Source organism: Leptonychotes weddellii, chromosome 16 (assembly GCF_054177405.1).
Source record: "Leptonychotes weddellii isolate Sample4059 chromosome 16, ASM5417740v2, whole genome shotgun sequence".
In the NCBI taxonomy this organism is placed as follows: Eukaryota; Metazoa; Chordata; class Mammalia; order Carnivora; family Phocidae; genus Leptonychotes; species Leptonychotes weddellii.
The window spans coordinates 11,423,765-11,437,802 of NC_138384.1; positions in this window are offsets into that span (position 1 = coordinate 11,423,765).

Sequence of the window (14,038 nt, forward strand, 5' to 3'; positions counted from 1 at the left end):
GCTCCTGGTGTCTTTTGTCTCTTTGACTGCCAGAGGCGAAAGCATGTCTGCCTCTTGGGAAAGTGGAACAATCTCAGCCTGGTGAATTTCTTCATTTCATGCAGTACTGGATCTGAATTACGCACGATGGTCTCTGGATCTGAAGCAAATATCTTATTTAAATTGATGAGGTGGTTTAACTGGCAATTCTTTTGTACTGTTGCTTAATGGGAAGCTGTGTGTTTGCTTCTTAGGAACTTGCCTACACTGGTAGTTTGTTTGCTCTCAGATCCAAGGGGCTTGAATCTTGGAAACTACACTTCCCAGACTCCCTTTGCCCACTGGCTTCCTTGGTGTTTTCTTTGAATCCAGAAAACCGTAATGTGGGAGGAGGGGAGTGGAAGAGAGGACTTGCCCTTTTATTTCTTTTAGTCTTCGGCAGCTCTGGGCAAGCGGGGACTCTGGGTTCCTGCTCAGCACAGTTCTGGCCTCTTGTCTCAGTGTCTTTGTTCTGTTTAGTTCCAGAATTTCTGTTGCTGTAAACCATGGTTCTGGGATTAGATTGGAAAGGCTGAAAATGTTTTCCAGCTGAACAGCAAATGGAGTATACTAGACTCTAGCAGGACCAGATCCATAGGTAGAGGCTTGCTATTGTCATGGAGCCTGGTGCTCCAACAATACATGACAAAGGTACTGGGGTAGAAGGAACCCCTGCATTACTAAGAAACCCAACGCCATTTTTTTTCTCTTCCACAGTACTTGGTTCCCGTCTCTGATTGGCTGTCAAGTGAAATTCTGGAAACAGACATTTGAGTGTCCTTGTCTTTTAATGAGTCAACTTCGGTATATTGGTAACAATTGCTTTTATTTATCCCTTTAGAGTTTACAAAGTCCCCTCCTAATCTATTGATTAATTTTTAAACAATGTTATGGAATAAGTAGTTATTCCAATTTACAGGGAAAGAAGCAGTTGAAAATCCTATTAAAGGAAAGTGACATTAGATAGCGTTGAACTAAATTTTACTTCTCCTCATGTTGACATCCTATACTTTCCATTACTGACAGCTAAGCACGAGTTGGGGAACGGGGGGAAGCTCACTTTGACTCTTGACGTCTCCATCTCCAGAACAGCCCAGGCTGATTCCCCACAACTCATTTCTCCTCTATTTAAAATGAAAATAAAGCAGACAGTCGTGAATATTATCGTGATGCTTTTACACCCTTGCGGGTGCCAAGGCTGCAAACACCGCTGCCCAGTACAAGAGTCACATGGCTAGAACCGCTCTATTGGCTCTAGAAAGCAGGGTGCAGGGCCGGCTGAATAAGGAGACTGCTGTAGGGATGGCATGTGCGGAGGGATGCCATGAACCCTCACTCGCCCCTAAAAAGTACCGAAAGCTTTATCCAGAAACGGCTACATTAAATAGAAGGGCTCACCTAGAAGCCGGACATGGGCTGAAACTTAACAATACCTGGATTTGGTTAAAAGGAAATGTTACCCATTGAGAGGAAAACAAAGGAAGTTCAGAACTTCACTTAACAGATGACTGGGTAAAAGGATGTGGAGGTTTGGTTATGTAAGCTAAGCTCTGGGTGAGTTCCCAGCGATTGGATGGACTGTGGGCTAATGAAAGTGGGGGCTTGGCAGACCACTTGTTCCTGGAATGAAGGAGGGAATATCTGCCCCTGGATAAAGACCCTGCCATCTGATTAAAATACCACCACTAGGGGGAAAATATACAATAAAATAAAATGCCAGCACTAGGTTAAAACAGTGCTTCCAGAAAGGTCCTGGTAAATTCCTAGGCTTGAGCTATGGTAGGGGTGTTGGATGTTAATGTGGCTCAATTGTTTCTCTTAAACGTGGTGTAGAGGGGCGCCTGGGTGGCTCAGTCGTTAAGCGTCTGCCTTCGTCTCGGGTCATGATCCCAGGGTCCTGTGATCGAGCCCTGCATCGGGCTCCCTGCTCGGTGGGAGGCCTGCTTCTCCCTCTCCCACTCCCCCTGTTTGTGTTCCCTCTCTCGCTGTGTCTCTCTCTGTCAAATAAATAAAATCTTTAAAAAAAAAAACGTGGTGTAGAAAATTGATGGTTAATCAAGAGGTCCCTGGTTCATATCTGGGTGCCCCGTGCCCCCTCAAAAAAGAAAAAAAAAAAAAGATTGTTAGATTAGCCAGCAACAGATAGGAAGGAATGAGGGTCTAACCTAAGAACGGGTGTTGAGGTCAGGAGAGGAGAAGTTGTTCTGGAAGTTAAGCCCTTTGAAGTGCTGAAACCGGACTTGGACCCCAGTGGAAGCTCTAGAATTGGCCCTGACACCACGTCCCCTCATGAGGATGGTATCCCGACTGTTGAGACAGTGACAGTACTGCACCGGGCAGCCGGTGTGCCCCTTCCCTCAGCTCACGGGAGTCCCTTGCTACCTGAGTCAAGGAAAGGGGAGCTACGTTATCAGAGTCTAGCATTTATGTCTCTGATTAAGACCCCCTTCCCCCCCAGAAAAGCATGAAATTCCTTTACAGTAGGGACCACATGTTGTGCAACGTGGCAGGTTGTTCTAAGGGAGGTAGGCCATCCAGGCTCTAGAATGCCGTGCTCCTCTCTGGGTCTTAGATTCTCGGCCTAGATAATCACTGACGTTTCTGTGATGGACATGTTCAGGTCCCTCAGCTGCATAACTTGGGGGTGCCTGGAAGCACGTTAGTACATTGTTCATCCCGTAAGTCCTAATGGTGTGGTACACCTTTTATATGAAAGGAATGCTCAGAAGTTACAGAATTTGCCCAGGTGTGGTGGCCATGAAAATGAGTCCCTCAGAACCCCAACAGTGGGGAGCATAACTGACTGCTAAGCCCTGACAATCCATTGGTGCCCCCGCAGCAAGACCGCCGTTCCTGAGGGTTGCTCCAGCCAGTGACCAAGGACAGCAGGGATACTGAGGCAGGCCCATTTCTAGGGGAGGCTGAACTCCCGACAGGCAACTTTAGCTTGAGAAGTCTCCCATGTCCTTAGCCAAACCCTTTTTTTTTTTTTTTTATTTGAGAGAGCACGCGTGTGTGTGCAAGAGAGCACAAGTGGGGGGGGCAAGGGAGAGGGAGAGGGAGAGAGAAGCAGACTCCCTACTGAATGCAGAGCCTACACAGGGCTTGATCCCATGACCCTGAGATCATGACCTGAGCCGAAATCAAAGAGTCAGACGCTTAACTGACTGAACCCCCAGGTGCCACCTTAACCAAACCTTAAGAGTTGAAATGCAGTCTAAGTTCAGTCTAAACTGTTTCCACCCATCCATCCTTCCCTCCCTTTCTATTTCACACAGGGTCAGACCTGCGTCATGTTTAATGGCTCTTTCACTCACCAATTTTTCCCACAGATGTTGCCCCCTAATAAATTTTTTGCATGGCTAACTCCCCTTCCTTTTTTGCCGATTTTTTTAATTGTGGTAAAATGCACACTTATTTATTTATTTATTTATTTATTTATTTATTTAAAGTAAACTCTACGCCCAACATGGAGCTTGAACTCATGACCCCGAGATCAAGAGTTGAATGCTCTACTGACTCGAGCCAGCCAGGCGTCCCACCCTCTTAGACATTTTTAAGTACAATTCAGTATATTCAGTACATAGTGGTTTAAGTACAGTTCTGTGTATTAAATTCATATTGTTGTACATCCATGTCCATAACTTTTCATCTTGTAAAACCGAAACTCTATACCCATTAGGTAATAACACCTCATTCTTCCCTCCTCCCAGCCCCCTGGCAACCACCATTCTACTTTGTGTCTCTGTGTATTTGCTCTCATCACGTCATGTAAGTGGAATCATATAGTATTTGTCTTTTGGTGACTGGCTTATTTCACTTAGTGCAATTTCCTCAAGATTCACCCATGGAGTAGGATGTGTCAGATTTTCCTTTCTAAGACTGAATGATATTTTATTGTATAAGTAGACCAACTTTTGCATATCCATTCATCTGTCAGTGGATACTTGGGCTGCTTCCCATTTTAGCTATTGGGAGTAATGTTGCTATGAACATGGGTGTACAAATACCTCTTTGAGATCCTGTTTTCAGTTTTTTTCACCCAGAAGTGGAATTGTTGGATTACGGTAATTCTGTTTTTAATTTTTTGAGAAACTGCCATGTTGTTTTTCTATAGCTGCTGTACCATTTTACGTTTCCACCACCAGTGCACAAGGGTTTCAATTTCTCTCCCCTCCCCTTTTTTTGTTATTTTCTGGGTTTGTTTTTTTTTTTTTAAGTTTTTTTTCATTTAATCTCTCCACCCAGCATGGAGCTCAACCCACAACCCCGAGATCAAGAGACGCATGCTCTTCCGACTGAGCCAGCCAGGCTCCCCTATTTTCTGGAGTTTTTTATATGATAGCCATCCTACTGGGTATGAGGTGGTATCTGATTGTAGTTTTGATTTCCTTGTGATTATTAATGTTAAGCATCTTTTCATGTGCTTATTGAATGTGTATCTTCTTTGGAGAAATATTTATTCAAGTCCTTTGCCCATTTTTTTAATTGTTTATTTTTTTTGTTGATGGCTAATTCCCTTTTATTGTCTGCTTCCTGGCAAACCTAGAGTAATAGAAGTAGTGCTGGGAGTGTTCCAGAAAACAGGTAATAAGATGGGGATGATGGGACCCCAGAATAATAAAGACTGGGTGGCAGTACTTAACTGCCAGAAGCCAGGAGAAAACAATTATCATTATTCCCGGCAAGACTGAAGAGGCAACCAAGGGGCCAATCAGCAGGGAGTTGTGGAAAGGGCTAATAAAAGATAGCATCCCTAGGGGCAAAATAGACTCAGTCAACAAGGGTGATTTTTCACATCCATAACCAAAAAAACCCCAGAAGATTGGAGGGTCAGGAGGCTAAGGGTGGCCATCCCCAGTAAGTCATGCTCCCATGCTCAGTTTCTAGACCTGAGCCAATTTTCAGATCCAGAACCCACTGATGAACAAGGAGCCGGGAGCCTAGGAACAGAGACTCTGCAACACCATGGCAGATATATACCCCAGCAATGATTCCCTCTGTCCTTCCCCCAAAGAGATTCATGGCCATCTACTTGGGTGACTGTACACTGGCAAAAGGGAAATAACCAAATATGTTGAGGACCATTGTACACTTGGTCTGAGTTGACACTGACACTCAGAGACCAAAAGCATCATCAGCCCTCCTGCCTCTGGGGGCCAATAGCAAATGGAGTCCTGGCTAAGGTATGGCTCATAGTGGCCCCACTGGATAGGTGGGCATATCCGGTGATCATTTCCTCAGGCCCCAAATATATAACTGGAAATCTAGAATAATACCACATTGTGTTTCTGGCCTATGTAGGAATGGTAAGAATGGTAACAGGAGAGGCTAAATGTGAACCTTGGAAACTGCTCTCATCACTGGCCAGAATAGTAAATTAAAAGCAATGTCTTATTGGGGGATGGAGGATGGTGGAGATTCGTGCCACCATTAAAGACAGGAAGGATGCAAGCATGACCCTGAAAGAGGCAGGGTGAAAGATACTCCTAAGGAGAGGAACTGCAAGCCTTGCCCTTGGCTTTTCACTTTGTATGGAAGGACAAGTGGTCTAAGGTGAGATGATATACAGGTTCCTGGGCAGGGTTCAATGGCCTCGTGGTTGTGGATGAATTATATGGAAGAAGGCATAACACGTAATTTTTATCAGATGACAACGCCCGCCAGAAAGCCTCCCCCATGGAAGAGGCACTGAACAATCAAGCAGGCAGAATGACTAGGTCAATTCACATTAGCTAGTCTTCAGCCCCTGCAGACTTGATAGGCTGGGCACATGAACAGAGTGGCCATGGTGACAGGCAACATATGGACCCAAAGTCCATATGGAAGAATGGACTCCCATTTACCAAGGCTGCCTCTGAATGTCCACCCTGTCGGGAATAGAGACACTTGGTCTCTGATCGGCTCTATTCCTAGGGAAGATCAAGCAGCTATGTGCTGTTAAGTCAGCTACAGTGTGCTCCCTCCCTCCGAAAAGGCCAGCAATTCATCCTTACAGGGCTAGATACCTATTCTGGGTATGGGTTTGCCTTTCTTGCTCTCAGAGCTTCAGCCAGTAGAATACCTGATTGAGGCACAGATTGCCACATGGCGTAACATCTCACCCAGGGGACCCACTTTACAGGGAAGGGATTGCAGAAGTGAGCCCATGACCATGGGATCTGCTGGTCGTATCATGCACTAGACCATCCAGAAGCAGCCAGCTAATGGAATGCTGGTAATGACCTTCTAAAGGCACAGCTGAAGCCCTGGCTGAGAAGAAACACTCAAAGAATGGGATGCCATTCTTCAGGATGCAGTATTAAATAAGGGACCTCTATATGGTGCTGAACCCCAATAGAGGGAATACATGGGTCCAGGAACCAATATGGGGAAACAGGAGTGACCCCACTTACCATCACTCTTGATTCCCTGGGTAATTTTGCGTTTCCCAGCCTAGCAACTCTGGGCTCCACGTGGTTGAAGTTCCTGTGTCCCTACAGGGCGTACACCTTGCCAGAGGACACAGAACTACAAGTTATAACTGCTACTTCGGGACCTTGTGCCCAGGGACCATAGGTGAGAAGAGGAATCACCATACTGGCAGTGGAAAATAACCCTGGTCAACAGGAGGAAGTGGGCTGCTTGTACATAATGGGGGTGGGAGGAAATACCCAGGTAGTCCAATTGGGTGCTTTCTCGTTCCCATTGCCTCTCTGTAACTATAAACAGACATGTGCAATAATACCACACCAGACTGACAAGGGTATAATGACCAAGAGTTCAGACACCACCACCACCAATAACAACCCAGGAATGAAAGCTTGGGTCATGTTACCAGGTAATCCACCAAGACTTCTGAGATGCGGCTGAGGGTAAAAGAAATTCAGAATGGAGGAAGAAGAGGGCAAATACTATTTGCAACCCTGAGATCATTTGCAATGATAGATGTTAGTTTATGCCACTAATCTCCCTCATCGCAGTTTTTCCCTTGGAGAGAGAGGCCCATTGAAACCATGGAGTAGCTGTTCACCAAACTAACATAGAGAAATAAATCTGTGGGCCCAAAGGGTAGAGTATGGTGGCCCTGAAAATTTGCTTCTCAGGTCTCCAAATGGGGGAGTGCAGTTGACCAGTCTTCCCAGCTGCTGTGCTCTGAAACCACATTCCCCAAGGGTTACTCCCAGCCAGTGACTGAGTGTGGCAGACATGCTAGAGCAGACTCATTCCTGGGAAGCTTTCATCCTAGTAAGTCTCGTCCATGGCTAATTCTGTCCAGAGAATTTTTTTTTTTAAGTTTTATTTATTTAAGCAATCTCTATGCCCAACGTGGGCCTCAAACTCACGATCCCAAGATCAAGAGTCACATGTTCTTCCAACCGAGCCAGCTGGGCATCCCTGGAGATTGCTTCTCCTAGAACCCAGAATAACCCAGCAGTAGGCAAATGGTAGAATAGATAATGAAACCCAGACAGCCTAGTCCGGCTCTCCTACCCCACAGAGCTATCCCTAAGGCGTGAAATAGGAGGCATTCAGACTTAATTGCTGTATAAACGAATGAATATAAAAATGACATGTTGAGGGGCGCCTGGGTGGCTCAGTGGTTAAGCGTCTGCCTTCGGCTCAGGTCATGATCTCAGGTTCCTGGGATCGAGCCCCGCATCGGGCTCCCTGCTCGGTGGGAGGCCTGCTTCTCCCTCTCCCACTCCCCCTGCTTGTGTTCCTTCTCTCGCTGTGTCTCTCTCTGTCAAATAAATAAATAAAATCTTAAAAAAAAAAAAAAAGACATGTTGACAAGGGGTTAATTTTCCCAGGGAAGCCTTAAAAACATTGAGACTTTTGAGTCGAGCATTGAGGGATAAGAAAAAAAAGTTTTAGGATGAAAGTGTTAGAACTTCACGGGTCAATGTTACTTCTATTTGATCTTGAAATCTTGGATACCGGCAAAGGTCAGGAAGTTGCCTGGGGAAAGGGAGACCACCCATGCCGTCCTACACTACAGCAGCTGTTGCCAGAGACCCGCGGGGATCAGTGCTGGTTTAGTTCTTGGGAACAGCATATTCCTGGATACCATAATCAGAAACGTTTGAAAATTGCTCCAGGTGATTCAGCTTCACAGTGAAGTTTGGGAAAGTTGCTGAACTCTGGAAGTTGCCATAGTACTTAAATCAGAGTAAGAAGGGGCGGGGGACTGCTCTGCCCAATCACCTCCTTTCACCTTGCTTGCCCAAACAGCAGGTGAGAGAGCAACTGGAGGGCTTCCTGGAAGGAGGGACCTTTCAGCCGTTCAGCAGTGGGAGAAGCAGCTTGGCCATGTCAGTAAGTCTTCACTGATTGCCCTCTGTGTGCCTAGCATCATGCTGAGCACCGTCGAATCTTTATAACTCAATAATAAAAACACAATCCAATTTTTAAGGGGGTTGAGACTTTTAAGGGGGTTTAGTATCTCTTACTTGGCGATTAAATCATACCCCTGCTGAAAACCCTCCAAGAGCTTCCCATGGCACTTAAATTTAACTGGACTTAAACTTCACGCAATTGTTTCCTATTTACCCCATGTGTTCTTTGTTACTTTATTCCCACCCTTTAGGTCTTCTTTTGGATGAATCATGTGCTTTTTATTCTAGTGGGGTTTTTTTGTTTGTTTGTTTCTTCTATTAGCTTTACACACACATTCTTATCGTGTTCTTTTAGTGTTTACCCTAGACTCTAGAGCCTAGAGAGTACCATCCGCGTCCTTGATTATATACAATGGGAGTCATAGAGTTCACCGTTACATCTGTTATAAATCCCTCATTACTGTTGCTTAAAGCAAGATTAATTGTCCACATATTTACTCTGTCAGCGCTCTGTATTCCTTCCTGCAGTCCTATGCTTCTGTCCGGTCATTTTCCCTCAGCTTAGAGTAGGGCAGGTCTTCTGGTGATGAATTATCTATATCAGCTTCAGCTTGTCTGAAAATGTCCTTAACCTTTTTTAAAATGGGTCCAATTGTATTTAAAACATTTTTTATTGAGGTAAAATTCACATAACATAAAATTCACTACTTTAACCATTTTTTAAGTGTACCATTCAATGTTTTTTAGTATATCCACAATGTCGCGCAACCATCACCACTATCTGATTCCAGAATATTTCCATCACCCCCAAAAGAAACTCCGTACTTTTCAATTCTCCCCTTCCCTCATCTCCTAGAAACCATTAATCTACTTTTTGTCTCTATTGATTTGCCTACTCTGGATATTTCATATAAATGCAATCATACAGGTGCACCTGGCTTCCATAGTTTCTACTGAAAAGTCAGATATTAGTGTTATTGCTTCTTTGAAGATAATATGTCTTTGTCTGCTTTTAAGATTTTATCTTTCTTTTTGATTTTCAGCAGTTTCATGATGATGTGCCGAGATGTGGTATTGTGTTTATCTGCTTAGGGTTCCTGGAACTTCTTCAATCTATAGGTTGATATCTTTCATCAATTGGGGGAAATTCAAAGCATGTCTCTTCAATATCGAGCTGCACCATTGTCTTTCTCGTCTCCTTTTGGGATTCTAGTTACATATATGTTAGAACTTGTGACTATGGCCAACATATCTCTTAACGCTCTGTTCTTTTTTAAAATCTTTTTTCCTTAAAATAAAATAAAACAAAACAAAATAAAGTCGTTTTTTCTTTCTGTGCTTCCTTTTGGATCTTTTTTCTAATTTTATTTTATTTTATTTATTTATTTTTAGAGATTTTATTTGGGATGCCTGGGTGGCTCAATTGGTTAAGCGTCTGCCTTCGGCTCAGGTCATGATCTCAGGGCCCTGGGATTGAGTCCCACATCGGGCTCCTTGCTCAGCAGGGAGCCTGCTTCTCCCTCTCTCTCTGCCCTCCCTCTGCTTGTGCTCTCTCTCTTTCTCTGACAAATAAATAAGCAAAATCTTTAAAAAAATAAAGATTTTATTTATCTATTTAGAGAGATTGAGCAAGCAGGAGGAGGGGCAGAGGGACAGGGAGAGAAAAAGAACCCTGCCAAACCCCAAGAAGACTGCCTGCCAAACCCCAAGAAGACTCCCTGCCAAACAGCCCCCCAATGCACAACTCCAAGATCACCACCTGAGCCCAAATCAAGAGCTGGGATGCCCAACTGACTGAGTCACCCAGGTGTCCCCCTTTTGGATATTTTCTATTGACCTGTTTCCCTTCAATAATTCTGTCTTCTGCCATATCCAGTGCCATTATTGCATGTTTGTGTCCCCCCCAAATTGATGTTGAAATCGTAACTCCATAGTTTCTATTGAAAAGTCAGATATTAGTGTTATTACTCCTTTGAAAATAATATGTCTTTGTTTCTAAGATTTTTTTTCTTTCTCTTTGATTTTCAGAGGGTGGAGCTCGCATGAATGGGAATAGTGTCCTTCTAGAAGAGACCCCAGAGAACTCCCTAGCGCCTTTATACCCTCTGAGGTTATAGCAAGAAGATGGGGCTGTCTATGAACCAGGAAGTGGGCTCTTACCAGATACGGAATCTGCCAGCATCTGGCAGTCTATTATGGACTTCCCACCCTCCAAAACTGTGAGAAATAAATTTCTCTTGTTTTAAGCCACCCAGTCGATGATATTCTGCTATAGTGGCCCAAACAGACTAAGACATCCAGTCTGCTGTTAAAATCATCTAATGGGGTGCCTGGGTGGCTCAGTTGGTTAAGCGACTGCCTTCAGCTCAGGTCATGATCCTGGAGTCCCGGGATCGAGTCCCACGTCGGGCTCCCTGCTCAGCAGGGAGTCTGCTTCTCCCTCTGACCTTCCCCCTCTCATGTGCTCTCTCTCTCTCTCATTCTTGCTCTCTCAAATAAATAAATAAAATCTTTAAAAAAAAAAATAAAATCATCTAATGAATTTTAGGGGTGCCTGGGTGGCTCAGTTGGTTAAGCGTTTGCCTTGGGCTCAGGTCATGATCCTTTAGTCCTGGGATCAAGCCCCAAGTTGGGCTCCCTGCTCAGCAGGGGAGTCTGCTTCTCCTTCTTCTGCACCTCCCCACTTGTGCATGCTTGCTCTCTCTCTCTCTCTCACTCTCTCACTCAAATAAATAAATAAAATTTTTTTTATAAAGAAGTTTGTTTTTTTTTAAGATTTTATTTATTTATTTGACAGAGAGAGACAGCGAGAGAGGGAACACAAACAGGGGGAGTGGGAGAGGGAGAAGCAGGCTTCCTGCAGAGCAGGGAGCCTGATGCAGGGTTCGATCCCAGGACCTCATGACCTGAGCCGAAGGCAGACGCTTAATGACTGAGCCACCCAGGTGCCCCAATAAATAAAATCTTTAAAAAATCATCTGATGAATTTTAATTCAGTTCTAGAATGTCCATTTTGTTATTTGTGTAGAATCCAATTTTCTGTTGAAATGCTCTATTTTTCACCTATTTTTTCTTTTCTTTTTTTTTTTAAGATTTTTTTTTTTTAAGTAATCTCTACACCCAGTGTGGGACTCAAACTCAAAATCCTGAGATCAAGAGTCACACATTCCACCAACTGAGCCCACCGGGTGCCCCTATTTTCTCTTTTATTTTCTATAACATATTAGTCACAGCTATTTTATATATATATTTTTAAGATTTTATTATTTATTTGACAGAGAGAGACACAGCGAGAGAAGGAGCGCAAGCAGGGGGAGTGGGAGAGGGAGAAGCAGGCTTCCCGCCGAGCAGGGAGCCCGATGCGGGGCTCGATCCCAGGACCCTGGGATCATGACCCGAGCCGAAGGCAGACACTTAATGACTAAGCCACCCAGGCGCCCCTAGTCATAGCTATTTTAAAGTCCATATCTGATTAAGTCCAATATCTGAATCACAGGGAGTTTGGTTTTGTTCACTTTTTTTTTTTTTTTTTTACCTTTTCTTTTACACGTAGGCTTCTTGCCCACTGTGGGGCTTGAACTCACAACCCTGAGATCAAGAGTCACATGCTCTACCAACTGAGCCAGCCAGGGCCCCCTGACTTTTTTGTTCTTTTTGGTTTGGGTTATTTAGTTCAGTTTTGTTTTGTTTTTAGCATGCCTCATAATTTTTGATCCAGTGATGGGTCATGCAGATTAAAAATTGTAGAGGCTTTCGATGATGTCATCTGTCTTCAGAAAGATGACGTTTTCTTCTTTTTTTTTTGAATTGTTTTATTCTTATGTTAATCCCCATACATTACATCTTTAGTTTTAGATGTAGTGTTCCATGATTCATTGTTTGTGCATAACACCCAGTGCTCCATGCAGAATGTACCCTCCTCAATACCCATCACCAGGGTAACCCATCCTCCCACCCCCCTCCCCTCTAGAACCCTCAGTTTGTTTTTCAGAGTCCATCGTCTCTCATGGTTCGTCTACCCCTCCAATTTCCCCCCGTTCATTCTTCCCCTCCTGACGTTTTCTTCTTGTAGACAGAGTACCGGTGGGTCACGTTGACATTGACCCCATTGAGGTATGTTTTAGGCTTTATTAGGGTTGGACTATTGTAGTTTTGCTTTTTCTTCTAGTGCAGTACCCTCAGTCCTCAGGTGGTGTCCTTTCTCCTGGGGTGTGGTTTTTGTTCCCAGGGGGTAACCGTTCTGAGGCCTCAGTTTAAAGCCTAGGGCATTGACCAAGGCTTCTATACTTAAGCAGGGTTTAAGCTCTAACTTCTATTTCCCTAGCACACATGAGGCTGCTTTTGTTTTCTTCTGGGTTTGTGGAGTCTCCTCCGTGCTTGCACAGCTTAGGAGTCAGCCAGAGACTTGTGAGAAATGCATTCACAGATTTTTGGCTCTTTCTCTGTGATTCTCTTCTCTCCAGTCTTTTGACCCTGAAGTCCCAGCCATTTGGGGGGCTCTGAACTCCTACCTTTGCATTTTCGGCCCATTGAGATTGTTGCTTTCTGCATGGGCTCAATTCTTTTGACCTACAAGTTAGATAGTATAACCCAGAAAAAAATCTGGGCTGTGTAAATCCCTTTTCTCAAAGATTGTCGCCCTTCATTTCCTAAATTGCATCGGTTACTTTCTAATTCCTTTCAAAGATATTTTATATATTTTGTCTAGCTTTTATGTCTTTCTTTCAATGGAAATACAAATTCTTTGTTTGGAGTCAGAATTCTCCCCCAGTTATATGGATATATAGGGCCTAAGGGGCCCTATATGATCTGTCCCCTAACCAGTTCTCTGATTCCTTCTTCCGTTTCCTTCTTTCTTCATTCTAATTCAGCCATATAGGCCTTTATTTTGAATGTTTATTCCCACATCAGGGTCTTGAACTTGTTAATCTCTGCTTTTGGAACATTTTTGCTATGGTCTAACTGTTTGTGTCCACCCCTAAGTTTATACGTTGAAATCCTCCTAGCCAATGTGAGTGTACGAGGAGATAGGGCCTTTTGGAGGTGCTTAGGTCATGAGAGAATGGGATGAGTGTTCCCATAAAGAACCCCACAGAGCTCTCTAGCCCCTTCCACTGTGCAAGAACACAGCAAGAAGTCAGAAGTCTGCAATCCAGAAGAGGCTTCACCAAAAGTCTGATCTTGGACTTCTAACCTCTAGAACTGTGAGGAACACATACCTTTTGTTTATAAGGACCCTAGTCTGTGGTATTTTGTTATAGCAGCCTGAACAGGCTAAGACAACTTCAGATCCAGATGTTTTTTCCATGGCTGGCATCTTTACGCTGATTGGCTCTTCGTTCAATTATCACTCAGAAAGCCTCTCCCCAGCTGCCTTTATATAAAAGCCCCTCCCTACTCGTCACCCCATATATCTTTTATTTTCTTTATAGCACTTATATGGTCTGAAATGATCTTGTTCTTTGTTTACTGTCTTATTGTTTATCACACATAAGCCGGTTTTTGAGCAATGCCTGGCATAAAAAAAAAAGCTCAGCAGATACCTATTGAGTGAATCAAGGAAGTCAGGATCAAGAAACAAAAGGTACAATAAAGGGTAAAATGAATTCTTAGTCTGTGATAGAGATAGTCTATTTTTTTTTTAAGATCTTATTTATTTTACTGGGGCGCCTGGGTGGCTAGGCTGGTTGGGCATCTGCCTT